General features: G+C 44.1%; 1 pseudogene; it reads left to right on the forward strand.

Moving 5' to 3' along the window:
* Positions 1796 to 2797, forward strand: LOC106503809 (annotated as a pseudogene).

The raw sequence follows: 15298 nt of genomic DNA on the forward strand, positions 1-15298 counted from the left end.
CATAAGACCGGGGCCCAGCATTCGTGCTGGAAGGCAGCTGGCTCTTGTTAGGCCTAATCAGAGGTGAATTAGTCGTCCTGGCCAGTGTAAAACCGAGGCCCAGTGAGCGCGCTGGAAGGCAACCGGCAGCCAGCATAAGACCAGGGCCCAGCATTCGTGCTGGAAGGCAGCTGGTTCTGTGAGGGATTGGGAAGGAACATTTCTCCCGACTCCGAATCTGGTGGGCAGTGGACGCCCTTCGGTGAGATAACATTGGGAAGCAAGACAACAGTAACCCGGGATAGACCTAGTTCTGTGTTTTTAGCCGATATTTGTTTGTCTTCTGTCTGTTGCCTCTCTTTGTGTGCTGGCACCATTTTTTTGTGTGTGTGTTCATTGTGAGCTCCATCATTATGGGTCAAAGCTCTTCCACCCCTTAGTCTATAATGACTGACCATGAAGATCAGGAGAGTCAGAAGAAGAAGCCGATACTCCAGCAATCCTCTTTATATCCTAGCCTGATTGACTTAGACACTGAGATCTCACCTCCCCCATATATGCAGCCACCCTTGCCCCCGCAGTTACTACAGGTGTCGTCCGTAGAACAAAGGAGGGACCCAGAACCCTTGGCTCCGCCATGGGAAGGGGGGCCGGCCCAAGGAACTCGCAGAAGGACTCTAAGGGGTTGAGATTTGTCTGAGGATGGAAGCTGGGAGGCTCCTTCATCCACCGTTCGGGCATTCCCTGTCTGGGTGGGGCCAGCAAATCCCAGTGGGGAGCGAACATACCAGTACTGGCCATTTTCTACAAGTGATTTATATAACTGGAAAACTCAAACCCCTTCTTTTTCTGAAAAACCCCAAGGTCTTATTGATCTCTTAGATTCTATCTTGTTTACTCACAATCCTACTTAGGATGATTTTCAGCAGCTGTTGCAGGTGCTCTTCACCATGGAGGAATGGTAGTGAATTCTATCGGAAGCACGAAAACATGTTCCAGGGGTGGATGGAAGACCCACCACGCAGCCCCACCTAATCGAGGAGGAGTTTCCTTTGATGCGACCGAACTGGGATTTTGAACGTGCTGAAGGTAGGGAGCGTCTCCAAGTGTACCACCAGACTCTGATTGCTGGCCTCTGGGTAGCCACCAGGAAACCAATGAATTTGTCTAAGGTAAATTTGATAAGGCAGGAGCCAAATGAGAGCCCAGCAGCCTTTTTAGAGAGATTGATGGAGGCTTTCAGGCAGTATACACCCATGGACCCTCAGGCTGATGAGTCATGTGCAGCAGTCTTGCTAGCCTTTGTTAATCAGGCAGCTCCGGATATCAGGAGGAAGTTACAGAGGATAGAGAGGCTGGGAGAACAGTCAATACAGGATCTGGTGAGGGCAGCTGAGAAAGTGTTTGATAACAGAAAGACCCCTGAGGAGAGGGAGGAACAAATTAGATGGGAGGAAAGGGAATTTAGAGCTAAGGAAAACTGAAGAAATCAGAAAGAGTTGGCTCAAATTTTCTTTGTGGGGACGAGACTGGGACCTGATTCCTGGAAGACTCAAGACACCCAGCCGAAAGGAAGAGAGAAACCAGCCAGACCGACCCTAAAGAGAGACCAATGTGCCTATTGCAAAGAGCAAGGGCACTGGAAAAATGAGTGCCCCAAGAGAAACCTGAAAAGAAGGACTGTAAGAAAAGAAGAGTCTCCCTTGGGTACCCACATTTTATATGCAGGAGAAGATAGTGATTGGGGGGTCAGGGCCTGGCACTCCTCCCTGAGTCCTGGGTAACTATTAATGTGGAGGGGAAACCGGTCAGCTTCATGGTGGATACGGGAGCCCAATACTCGGTCCTCAATCAAAAATTCGGGCCGATGTCCAAGAAGACTAGCTTGGTCCAGGGAGCCACTGGGAAAAAAAGATATTACTGGACTACTAAATGAAAAGTGGACTTGGGAGCCCAACGGGTGTCCCACTCATTTCTGGTGATCCCAGAATGTCCAGCCCCTTTATTAGGAAGAGACCTATTGTCCAAAGTCGATGCGCAAATTCACTTTGACTCTGGAGGGATATCAGTCGCAGACGGGCTTTGACAACCAATTCATGTTTTATCCCTGGCACTGAGAGATGAATACAGACTATATTCACCAAAACCCCCTGCAGCTGTGGACCTGGCTATGCTACAATGGATCCAAAAATACCCTCTGGCCTGGGCCGAGACGGCAGGAGTAGGACTGGCAAAACAAAGACCTCCCATCATTGTTGAATTAAAAGCAAATGCTACCCCTGTGAAGGTAAAGCAGTACCCCCTGAGTCAGGAGGCCCAGCAAGGAATCTTGCCACACATACAGCGCCTCCTGAAGGTAGGGATTCTTAAAAAGTGCCGGTTCCCATGGAATACTCCCCTGCTGCCTGTGAAAAAGCCCGGGGGAACGGACTTTAGACCCGTCCAAGATCTTCGTGAAGTCAACAAGCGTTTGAGTGACATTCATCCCACTGTCCCTAACCCATACACCCTCCTGAGCGGCTTGCCACCAGACTACATCTGGTATACAATCTTGGACTTAAAAGATGCCTTTTTCAGTTTGCCTCTGGCCCCCCAGAGCCAAGACATCTTCGCATTCGAATGGACTGATGAAGACAGTCAAACTGTAGGACAGCTGACCTGGACTCGACTTTCACAAGGATTTAAAAACTCACCAACGTTGTTCAATGAGGCTCTAGGTGAGGACCTCTGTGAGTACCGGACTAGCCACCCCGACGTCGTCCTACTGCAATATGTGGATGACCTCATGCTGCCGCTACTACCAAGGAGGTATGCCTAGAGGCCACAGGCAACCTCCTTCAGACTTTGGGGACACTGGGGTACCGGGCGAGTGTAAGGAAGGCCCAAATTGCTAAACAGGAAGTCGTTTATTTGGGGTCCAAAATAAAACAGGGGCAAAGATGGTTGACTCAGGCTATCAAAGAGACTATTTTACAGATCCCCGAGCCAATGACTCCTCGGCAAGTGAGGGAGTTCTTAGGGACTGTTGGGTACTGCAGGTTTTCAGCAAACTCCTGGGGTTTGCTGAAAAGGCCTGGCCTCTATATGAAGGAAGTAGAGAAAATAAGAACTGGACTTGGACTGAGCCAATGAGGTGGGCGTTTCAGGAACTCTGGCGAGCATTGCTAGAAGCCCTGGCCCTAGCTCTCCCTGACCTGGCTAAGCCATTTCAACTGTTTGTGGATGAAAAGCAGGGAGTGGGAAAGGGAGTCCTGACACAGCAATGGGGACCTTGGAGGCAGCCTGTGGCATACCTCTCTAAACGGCTGGACCCGGTAGCTGCTGGATGGCCGCCCTGTCTCTGTATCATTGCAGCCACTGCTCTCCTTGTCCATGATGCTGACAAGTTGACTTAAGGACAGCGCCTCCTGGTCTACACTCCCCATGCCATAGAGGGGATCCTCAAACAGCCACCAGGTAAGTGGATTTCTAACGCTCACTTAACCCATTACCAAGCCCTGCTGTTAGATGCTCCCCGGATACACTTTCAGACACCTTGTTTTCTAAATCATGCTACTTTCTTGCCCATCCTGGAGGAGGATGGGCCTCTCCATGACTGTGTTGAAGTATTGGCTGAGGTAACCGTCATACGAAGAGACCTCAGGGACATACCATTAAAGGACAGTGAGCTGATATGGTTCACAGATGGGAGCAGTTATATGGTTCACAGATGGGAGAAAAGCGGGGGCAGCCATAGTAGATGACACTGGGAGGGTCATCTGGACCGAGGCTTTGCCCCCTGGAACATCCCCCCAAAAAGTAGAATTGATAGCTGTGATACAAGCACTAGAGAGGGCGAAAGGAAAAAAGATCACCATTTACACTGACAGCCGGTATGCATTTGGCACCGTGCATATTTATGGCCCTATATATAAAGAATGGCAGTTCTTGACAGGAGAGGGAAAAGAGATTAGGAACCTACCTGACATACGCAGACTCTTGGCAGCAGTCCACTTGCCCCAGGCAGTATCCATAGTACATGTCCCAGGACACCAGAAAGGAGAAGATGCCAGGGCCCGAGGCAACTGTGCTGCCAATTCAGCAGCCCGCGAGGTGGCCGATGGATACTGCCAAGCTCATATGCTGGCTGTAGGATTACCACCGCCGGGGATGGGGACTCTCCCCCCAAGCCCCATATACTCCCCCTCTGATTTAAGCTGGATGGAGGATAACACCTACCGCCCTGCGGGCAAGGACGGATGGTATCAGGACCAGGATGACAACCTGTTGCTTCCTGCCAACTTGGGTAGACACTTCTGTACCCATTTACATCAAACCACCCATTTGGGAGAGGAAAAAGACTTTGACGCTTCTACAAGCAGCACAGCTGCAGTTTCCCCGACAAAAGAAAACCATACAGGACATAGTCTGCACCTGCAAGGCCTGTCAGATGATGAGACCGGGAAAAGGACAGCACACGGGTGTAAGATACCAGGGGGAAAGGCCGGGACAGCATTGGGAGATAGATTTTACAGAGGTAAGGCCAGGCAAGTATGGCTATCGTTACCTGTTAGTTTTGGTTGATACATTTTCTGGGTGGGTAGAAGCTTACCCCACTAAAAAGGAGACAGCAATAATAGTGGCTAAGAAGCTCCTAGAAGAGCTAATACCTAGGTTTGGGCTGCCGGCATCTATTGGCTCTGATAATGGACCTGCATTTGTGAGCAAAATTGTTAAAGGACTGGTCTCAGCCCTGGGGACCAAATGGAAGCTACATTGCGAGTACAGTCCCCAGAGCTCAGGACAAGTAGAAAGAATAAATCGGACCCTAAAAGAAACTTTAACAAAACTGGCAATAGAGACTGGTGGGGACTGGGTAACCCTCCTTCCCTTTGCACTTTTTCGGGCACGCAATACCCCCTATAAACTAGGTTTGACTCCCTTTGAAATTGTATATGGAAGTCCACCTGCCCCCATTTGTTCAGTGTTTGAGGGAAAGACTAAACCATCTCTCTCACTACGCACATTCCAACAAGAGATGCTGGCTTTAAGTAAAGTGCATAAACATATCTGGTCACTTATACGAGAAGTTCATGAGGGCCAGAGTAAAAGAACAATCCCATCCCATGATATGGGCCTGGGAGATTGGGTCTGGGTTAAGAGACACCAGTCAAAAACCTTAGAGCCAAGATGGAAGGGCCCCTATGTTGTTCTCCTTACCACCCCCACTGCCCTAAAGGTGGATGGAATTGGACCCTGGGTGCACTGCAACCATGTGCGTCGTGCCACCCCAGAGGCACCCAAAAAGAATGGAAGGCGACGCCACATCTCACCAACCCCTTAAAAATGAAGCTTGTCCGCCAGCTGGCCCCAGATGAATCCCCCTGACTCTCCTGTTGGTGACCCTCCTTCTCCACTCCAGAACTGCTGGTGCTAACCCACATCAACCTGCTAAGATCACCTGGACGCTTCATAGTGGACTAACCCATGAGGCACTCAATTTGACTACTGGAATCCCCCCAATACTTGGTGGCCAGATTTATTCTTCGACCTTGGACCTTTGTAAAAAGAACATATCAGTACAGTTCAAGTGATGATGCTGAGACAACAATATCAGGCAATGTCTCAGAATGAAGAGGAGGATTCCTCTCCATGATCAAAGGATGGGGGGAATGTTGGGACCTAACAAACGCCATGATAGGCTTCAGGGACTAAGGTAGGACTCATGGGAAAAGCTGAGTCATTGCCCAGTGAGGTCATCCCTGCGGATGCCAGGACTTGTCTAATCAGCATACTCCCCGTAACCTGGTTTGAGTTTATCAGGATGTAAAAGACATCCCCGTGCAGCCAATAGCCAATTAATAAATACCAGAAAACCCCTGCAGCCAATAAAGATTAGCCAATTAGTAAATACTAGGAAACTCCTGCAGCCAATCAGCCCTTGCCAACTCTCTGTTCTAAAACCTATAAATACTGCTGTAAATCTGGGCTCGGGGCTCCTTGCTCCACTCCACTGCGTTGGATGTGGCAGGAGCCCTAGCTCGAGCTAGAAATAAAACCCCTTCATGCTTTTGCATTGCTGTGGATGTCTTATTCTCTCAGTTTGGGGACTCAGACTCTTGGCATAACACACGCCAGGCCTCCCTGTCCATCACCAACTCCCGGAGTTCACTTAGACTCACGTCCATCGAGCCAATGGTGCCATCCAGCCATCTCATTCTCTGTCGTCCCCTTCTCCTCCTGTCCCCAATCCCTCCCAGCATCAAAGTCTTTTCCAATGAGTCAACTCTTCACATGAGTTGGCCAAAGTACTGGAGTTTCAGCTTTAGCATCATTCCTTGCAAAGAAATCCCAGGGCTGATCTCCTTCAGAATGGACTGGTTGGATGTCCTTGCAGTCCAAGGGATTCTCAAGAGTCTTCTCCAACATAACAGCTCAAAAGCATCAATTCTTTGGTGCTCAGACTTCTTCACAGTCCCACTCTCACATCCACACGTGGCTACTGGAAAAACCATAGCCTTGACTAGATGGACCTTAGTCAGCAAAGTAATGTCTCTGCTTTTGAATATAATATCTAGGTTGGTTATAACTTTTCTTCCAAGGAGTAAGCGTCTTTTAATTTCATGGCTGCAATCACCATCTGCAGTGATTTTGGAGCCTCCCAAAATAAACTGACAGTGTTTCCACTGTTTCCCCATCTATTTCTCATGAAGTGATGGGACGGGATGTCATGATCTTCGTTTTCTGAATGTTGCACTTTAAGCCAACTTTTTCACTCTCCTCTTTCACTTTCATCAAGAGGCTTTTTAGTTCCTCTTCACTTTCTGCCATAAGGGTGGCATCTGCATATCTGAGGTTATTAATATTTCTCTTGGCAATCTTGATTCCAGCTTGTGTTTCTTCCAGTCCAGCGTTTCTCATGATGTACTCTGCATGTAAGTTAAATAAGCAGGGTGACAATATACAGCCTTGATGTACTCCTTTTCCTATTTGGAACCAGTCTGTTGTTCCATGTCCAGTCTAACTGTTGCTTCCTGAGCTGCACACAGATTTCTCAAGAGGCAATGGTGTTTTAACAAGGGCTTCCCTGATCACTCAGTTGGTAAAAAGTCCGCCTGCAATGCAGGAGACCCCAGTTTGATTCCTGGGTTGGGAAGATCCCCTGGAGAAGGGAAAGACTACCCACTCCAGTATTCTGGCCTGGAGAGTTCCATTGACTATATAGTGAATGGGGTGGCAAAGACTCGGACAAGACTGAGCGACTTTCACTTTTACACTAATAATGCAAAGCATTTTGGCTGTGCAGAGTACCTTTATGGCAGCCGTACTTGAAGTAACAGAAAGTAAGGGTGCCCTGTTTGAAGGTGGCACCAATGGGAGGAGAGAGGAAGGCCCTGCTCTCTTCATTGCAGGCAGTTGCTGCCTGGTGATCCAGCATCGTGCCTGAAGTCAGCATCCTGGTTCTGACACTTAGCAGCTGTGGGATCTTGGCAAAACCTGTCTTACCTGGGTTAAAAGTAGGCAGTTTTTAAAAGTAGGATATTTTCTTAGAAAGGGTTTAGGAAATCTTCATGTAACTCACTATAAATTTTAACAGTATCTCTGAGAGCCTTCCACAGAAGTGTGTGGATAGTTTATCTGGAGCTGCTGGTCAAAGAGGAAAAAAAGACATTAAATGGACAAGTAGAAGGTAAGAACTAGATTTGACAGAAAAGTCATTTGACAGAACGTTGAGTTAAAATGGGACTGCTGACATATTCTAATAGCCAAAGCAAATCACCTGACAGATGCGTAGTGAGGAAAAAGTCGAGGAGGGAAATAGTGTATCTTATCAGGTGTCAGCCAGAGATTAAATTGAGAATGCCATTTAAGGAGCTAAATTATGAGTTCCTGGACTTCCTTGGAGGTCTGGTCCAATGGTTAAGACTCTGTGTGGTTAAGACTCTCTGATGCAGGGGGTGCCGTTTCGATCCCTGGTCAGTGTGATCCATGGCCGAAAGAAAAAAAAACTATTAGTTCTGTTTCAAGATACTCTACAACCTCAATAAGGTTGAGAAATAAGAGGAAAGAGGGAATGAAGGATGAGAGAGGCATAGGGTTCAGGGAGGAAATGAAGGAAAAGGAAGCAAGGGTCTATGGGGGAAGATGGCAAGAAATAAGATAGATCTTTAAAAAAAGGGAGAGTATTTGACATGGGTGATGAATTTGAAGTGAGCTTGTCTGAGAAGAACGGCAGAGTTTTCCTTGTCTTATTGTTTTCCTCGCTGTTAGAAGGCATTCAGGACTGAGGTCCCTGGGCACGCAGAGCTGTGTGTTAGCCTCTGTGCAGGAACACGGGCATAGGTACTCAGCTGTAAATGTGTGCAAATTGATGTCATATGAGATGCTGCTGCTGTATAGGATGGTGTCACGTCAGCCAAAACCAGAGAACTGGAAAGAAGGAGAGAGCAGGGGCCATGATGGGGAGATCAAGGAATCTACAGCCTGATACAGTGTCCACTGGAAAGTTTCCAACTTCTGATGCAGTTTCCATTTGGATGGAAGTGTCTCCAAAGTGAAGGTAGAGTGAAGGTAAGTTGCTGCTGCTGCTGTCACGTCAGTCGTGTCCAACTCTGTGTGACCCCATAGATGGCAGCCCACCAGGCTTCTCTGTCCATGGGGTTTCCCAGGCAAGAGTACTGGAGTGGGTTGCCATTGCTTTCTCTGGAGGATAAGCTGAGGCTAAGATTTTAGAAGAATATATTAGGCTAAGTCATGTAGAAGCAGACTCAGTGTAGACCAGAGTTTCTCACATTTGAATTAGTTACTTGGGAACCTTGTGGGAAGTGCATTTGCTAAGCAGGAGGTCTGAGAATCTATATTTCTAACAAGCTCTCTGAGTAGCAAGGGTGTAGCCTTGCCTTTAGAGAAATCTGGAAGATGAGCATAGGATAGTGCAGGACAGAACAGGATCAAGAAAAAGCATTATTTTGTTTTTCTTTCTAAGCGTGTTTATAGCCAGAGGGAAGCAAAGAGTTGAAGTAGCAATTACAGGTGTAAGATACCATTGCTAAGCAAAAAAGGAAAAAGAAGTGGTGGAGATGATCCATAGAAAGAATATAAAGGGGGAAGAATTAAGACCGCAGATCCAGAGATTACCCTTTGAAGAGGAGAGAATCTAGTGAAAGGAGGAAGGGAGGAAAGTAAGTCCTTAGGAAGGTGAGTTTGGAGTTGATGAGGATACTTGAGAGAATTCCTTCTAGATGGCTTAGTGTATTTACACTGAAAAGAGAAAGATCATTGTTGCTCCAGAGAATATTCGGGGTGGGGGAGAAGGGTGGTGCTGCTAGAAGTAGGGGAAACCCAGCCACTCTAAGTAACTCTCAGGCATCAAAGGTATATGTTGTACTGGTATTTGTTATTTGAAGTAGAATAATTTTAATGTGGAAGGCATTGACTTTTCTTTTTAAGATAGCTGATTTTTTGGCAGTTGTTTCACAGAAATCTTTTGAAGCTTTAGCATGATGTAGCAAACCAAACTAAATTTTGAAATAAAACAGATTAATAGGGTTCATCCCCTAAATGCTAGAATTGTTATTTTCAATAAATACCACACTGATTTTGAAACATGCAAGATTTTTAATATCTAATAATTCTGTGGCAATTAAATTCATAAAGATCTTATGGAATACAGAATAGGGAACAGATTGAGTGAATCGATGTAAGTAATACTAGAAAAGTAAAAAGTAGAAAAAATGAGACACACTAGTTAGCATCTCTTCATGAATGGCAGTGACATGTGAGATACAATAAGCTGTGAAGGAGTAGTGAGTTTAGGGGAAAGGATGACGTGGAAGTGATTCTCTGAAATAAGAGTTTGTAGGAGGTCATTGGAGTCGTTTTCTTACTCACATTCTAATAAATGGAGACTGTGTTTTCAGATTTTTCAGGTTGGGATTCTACTAGTTTGTGCCTCAGTAATGAGACTTGTCAAAGAGCCAGGCATTTGCAAGTTAATGATCAGTGTCTGTTGATTTCACAATGAATGACCAAAAATCAGTTAGCATCCACAGAATTGGGACAGATGACCTTGTTAGGTAGTTAGAATAGGAAAAAGGAGTCCAGAATGGTGGTGGCTAAAAGCCAAGGAAGGGTAGAGCCTGCAAAGATAGAACAAATGAAGATCCAAGGACCGGAGTGAAGACCTCAGGTAGAACGAACAGCTCTCCTGGGTAGCCCAATTGACATGGGGCAAGTCCAGGGGGAGAAAAAAAAATATATATATATATATGAAGAGAAGCCAAAGGGATGTGCGCTCTGTCTGTCTCTCTCCCTCTCTTCACTTTGCATCTTTTCGCTCTGTCTGTCTCTCTCCCTCTCTTCACTTTGCATCTTTTGGGTCAGCATGTCCTCACCTCATGCATGTATTTTCCAAATAAAACTGAGCTGTAACAAGGAGCTGTAACACTGTCTGAGAGCTGTGACATGCTGAGGGTTTTAACATCCATCTCTTCAAATGTTTGCTGTGACAAGACAGAACCGAGGAAATTACACACTCCCCTGACAATCTTACTAGATAAAGAAAAGGTTAATATTGGAGTGGTGCTTCTGGCAGGGAATTACACGCTCCATCGGCTGTGCAAGTCTCAGCTGCCAGAAAACAGAGAAAGCAAACAAGGTAGTGAAGAAGCCCAGAGCACTCATCTCTGGGCCACCTGGGCTCTGACGTTTCCAAAATTAGATGTTGTGGCAAAATCTACCATGTGCTCACTTCTTGTATGCCACCTACAGCCAAACAGTGTTTCTTAGAAAGGTGTTTGCTTTCTTCCTCTGACAATAGTAAGGCAATAAATGACAAAGAGAATTAGGAGAAAGTAAATTCATTTAGGCTAGTATGTAGCATACAATGACAACCCACTCCAGTACTCTTGCCTGGAAAATCCCATGGACGGAGGAGCCTGGTGGGCTGCAGTCCAAGGGGTCGCGAAGAGTCGGACACAACTGAGAGAATTCACTTTCGCTTTTCACTTTCATGCATTTGAGAAGGAAATGGCAACCCACTCCAGTGGTCTTGCCTGGAGAATCCCAGGGACAGGGGAGCCTGGTAGGCTGCCATCTATGGGGTCTCACAGAGTCAGATATGACTGAAGCGACTTAGCAGCAGCAGTATGTAGCAAACCCGATAGTGGGTAGCAGGATTCTATTTAGAATTTTGCATCTAGTTGGGAGACCTAGGTAGACATCTAGAGATTGCCTTCTCAAAATGTGGCTTCCTAGCTATATTTTTACATAGCTCTGAATTCATAAGTATTTGTTATAAATTTTATTCAGTATGACTGCAAGAGCACCTCTGAAGCCAAATGCTAAAATATTTCTTGTGTTTTCTATGACTTTATATATTTTAGAATTGGCTTTCCCAGTGATAATGGGAGTCATGGGAAATTTGCTACATAGTACCTCCTCGGTTGTATCCATCTAATATATCAACTTGTTTTATTATTTGTAATTAATTAATAGTTCAGAAGAAATGTTGGTTTTAAGGAGTGCTGTATTTTTTAAAAGCAGTGTATAGAAAACCAATTCTTATTCTATTGCAATGCCCAGTCTATTGAGTAACCACATATAATATGTGTTGTCCATACACACCAATTAATTTAATGCCTTCAATCAGTCATATGATCAGGGCTATAGTAAGAAATCATACTCTGTTTCTGTTTTCACTCCTATCATTTTTTTCTTTTCTTTCCTCTCCTGTAGAAGTTACCTTTGCATTTACAATTCTCAGTTATCTCCTAGAATAGTGACTACAAGCTATAAAGTGGTTTTTTTTTTTTTTTTACATCTCTACAAGGGACTTGTTTGCTCTTGTTTCTCAATGAGCTTGTTAGGTCCAAGAAACACAAATTCAAATAAAACACCTACACGAATCCTTTCAACCCTGGAAGATGTGACATAGGAAAACCACCAAATAAACAGAAGGAACTTCAGACAGTTCATGCAGATCATTTCTCTTCCCAGTCGATCCTTTTTATAGAGTAACCGGCATAGTCTACTCCTTCAGGGTCCCAGGATTTGTACATGTATTGATTTCATAAACATTTATTCTGTACTCGACCAAGAAAGTTTTATATCCTAAATATTTCCCCCAGTTCAGGCCGGCATCAACTTTTTTTTTTCATTATTAATGCTGTCAGATTCTTCTCCCTCTATTTATTTGTATACCTTTGAAATTCCACCTCCTGTAGTGTTTAGAGTCACCTGTCTCAAAAACACATGTGACCATGAACCACTCGTCAAATCACATTAATATCTAGACATCTTAAAGCGACACATGATGCTTTCATAATCTGACTTCTGCCTGACCCTCTGCCTCGCACCCTTTCTGTCCTTTGCTCTGGAATCCTGAACCGCTGATGATGTCCTCCTCACCTGTCCCTGTACTGTGGACAAATATTTACCCTCTCATGTGTGTGCTTCTCTCCCCGTCTTGCTACAGCCTTCTGTGCTCTCCCTCGCCTGCCCTCTGTTCCCTTGAACTGCGTAAGTCTGCGCTCAAGCACTATCTCTTGAAAAGCCATCCCTGACACCTTTTATCTACATTTTTCTTTAAACTCCAGCATCTAGTACTGAGCAGGAGCCCCCCAAAATAATTATTGAATAAATAACTAAAGACATTTGTATGCCAGGGTGATTTTTAAGAGCTTGTCCTCTGCAGTCTAAGAGCCAAGAGGGTAGACTTGTACATTCAGGAGCTGAAGATACATTTGAAAAATCTATAAAATCCTAAGGTAGCTACAAGGAAAGAGATACTTGTTTATTTGGGGAAAGACAGCTGTAATCAAAGACAACTTTACAAAGCAGGCTGAGTCTTAGAGAGTGAAAAGTAATTTGTTGGGAAAGAAGATTTCAATTTAAGAAATCAATTTCTTAAAAAAAAAGTAACAGGAATTTTATAAACTATGAATAATGTTGCAGTTGAAGCGTGGCGTGTTGTTGTATAGGTCCAGTTATGAAGTAGAGAAGATATTGTGGCTTTATATATCTGTCCTGTATTTTGAAATTTTGTTTGGTTTCTGATTGTTTTGTTCACTGATGTTTGGATGAATTTGTGAATGAATCCTTGAGATGTTTGTGTGCCTGTAACCTGATGAATTCTGGTATTTCCCAAAAGGTTTCTTGAAGTTTGAGACCAGTGGAAGTATTTCTTAAAGAAGTAAATATTCAGCTAAAGATTAAGATTGATATAAGCTGTCATTTGATACAATGTTTTAAATCTATGTTTTAAATATTCTGTCTTTTATCTAAATATTCTAAGTAATTTTAACAAAACTTAGCGATCTATTAGCAAAACCAGACTTAGAAATGACATGAGAGGAAGAACAAGAAAAATGTGATGGAGATGAAAATAACCGTTCACAGGTATGTAAATATGTAAATTTAAATTTCTGGTTTAATACTGTTTTCTATTCTTTAACAACATAATACAGTTTGCAACAGAATTCATAACAAATAAAATTACCTTTCAAAAGTAGCCTTTTAGAATCAACATGATCACTTAAGTTTTTGTAGCATTTCAATTAGAAAACTTAAAATATTGTTAGAATCTATTATAATTTATAGCTTGCCTTTGGAATTGAGGCAAAAAACTCTCCTGACTATTGGTTACTTCTTCCATTTTTATAATTTTTTTACATGATAAAGAAGGTGAGATCAAATGCTGAATCATAGGGTTAAAGAGTTGAATTAATGAACAATAGGACAATGATGGTTCCTGACCTAGATACGTGTAAAGAGAAATCATTGCCAGTGGTCAGGGTTTTCCATTGAAATTGCCAATCACTGATGCCAAGATTAAAGATTCATTCTGTCTGATATCTCAGCATAGTTGACTTCAGTTCAATTCAGTTCAGTTCAGTCGCTTAGTCATGTCTAACTCTTTGTTACCCCGTGGACTGCAGCATGCCAGGCCTCCCTGTCCATCACCAATTCTTGGAGTTTACCCAAACTCATATCCATTGAGTCGGTGATGCCATCCAATCATCTCATCCTCTGTCATCCCCTTCTGCCTTCAGTCTTTCCCAGCATCAGGGTCTTTTCAATATTGTTAGGGTACAAATAATAACTTTATAACTTATTTCATTTTCAGGTGGGAAATTAATGAATATTATTAAAAATGCTTAATCCACTTTTATTGGTGGCTGTTTGGATTTAATATAACTGAATGTAGGAGCTTCCCAGGTAGCTCAGCTGGTAAAGAATCCACATGCAACGTAGGAGACCCTGGTTCAATTCCTGGGTCAGGAAGTTCCCCTTGTGAAAAGGATAGGATACCCACTCCAGTACTGTTGGGAGACCTGGGTTCAATCCCTGGGTTGGGAAGATACCCTGAAGGAGGTTGTGGCTACCCACTCCATATTCTTGCCTGGAGAGTCCCCATGGACAGAGGATCCGGGCAGGCTACAGTCCTAGGGGATGCAAAGAGTCACAGATAGGACTAAGCACACACATAACTGAATGTAAGCAGGTAATATGTATCGATGTATAACATTATCATTATATATAATTTGTATTAAATTAGGAGTTGGTTCCTCTTTCTGATTGGTGTTAATAGATTTTGGCTCCTAGTAATATAAAGTTTGTCTGTTCTGTAGATATTAGTCCTTTAAAAAAAATAAAAAGCTTTCAAATGTGCTGTAGGGACTCCCTGTTTAAGATATAGTGAGGGGAAATATTTTTAAGGGAAGGCAGCCTTTATAACTGTTGGAGATTACGAGTGAAATGACACAGAACAAGACACATAAGAGACAGACGACACGCACACTCCGGCCGGAGGAACAGAACTGGGCAAAAAACTAATTGCTGTTTATTATAAAACCCCCTAGGCAGAATTCCAGACTGCATGAATAAGCCTTTTCAGCACAGCACAAGTGCATACATGTTATCGCATAGCAAAGGGGAGTAAAATCCTAGTCTACTGCTGAGTCTGTACAAAGCCCTCTATTCCTTCTTTATCACAAGAAGGGAATGCTCCCTCGTTTGCAAGGGACCATTAAATTCAAGGCTGTGTCCAGACTCTTTGGCAGAATGCCTCGTTTGCAAGGACGTCCAGCCCTAGCAGAGAGGCCCGTTTGCAGGCACATCTCTGCTAACCTATTAACCCTTCATTCCCCTCTTTTTTATTTGCTTTTATAAATTGTAGCATGGTCTGGATCTTCTCTGGTTCATGCTTTAGTTGTTTCCCTTTCCGCCATCGCTGGAAGACTAGAAAAGCAACACAACATAAAAGTAATATAAACACAGTGTTCCCAAAAGTAGTCCCAATTAGTGAGGATACATGCCCTAATGGATTTAAGTTATTCAT

The sequence above is a fragment of the Capra hircus genome, chromosome 14 (assembly GCF_001704415.2).
Source record: "Capra hircus breed San Clemente chromosome 14, ASM170441v1, whole genome shotgun sequence".
NCBI lineage: Eukaryota > Metazoa > Chordata > Mammalia > Artiodactyla > Bovidae > Capra > Capra hircus.